This window comes from Myotis brandtii, unplaced genomic scaffold, assembly GCF_000412655.1.
Source record: "Myotis brandtii unplaced genomic scaffold, ASM41265v1 scaffold2325, whole genome shotgun sequence".
Classification (NCBI taxonomy): domain Eukaryota; kingdom Metazoa; phylum Chordata; class Mammalia; order Chiroptera; family Vespertilionidae; genus Myotis; species Myotis brandtii.
The window spans coordinates 306,246-306,551 of NW_005358747.1; positions in this window are offsets into that span (position 1 = coordinate 306,246).

The window sequence follows — 306 nt, forward strand, 5'->3', positions numbered from 1 at the left end:
CTGGTGTGGACGCCCAGGGCCCCGCCCCCCGACACCTTACAGCCTGGGACATGGGCCTGAGCACCCCTAAGGCCACCCTGATGCCAGGGGCACATGGATGAGGGTGCCCCAGAGTCTCCAACCTCCAGCCTGGCCCCTAGGGCTGGCCCGCGACCCCCGGGCCCTTCCCCCCCTCCTCGGTGCCCCCGGCGCCCTCCCTCTCACCTACCAGGGCACAGGGCGATGTTGCAGAACTTGGTTTGCTTCTCGGGGCCCTCGCAGGGGTTGCCTCCGAACTGGGGGGGCCTGCAGGTGCGCGTGCGGTCC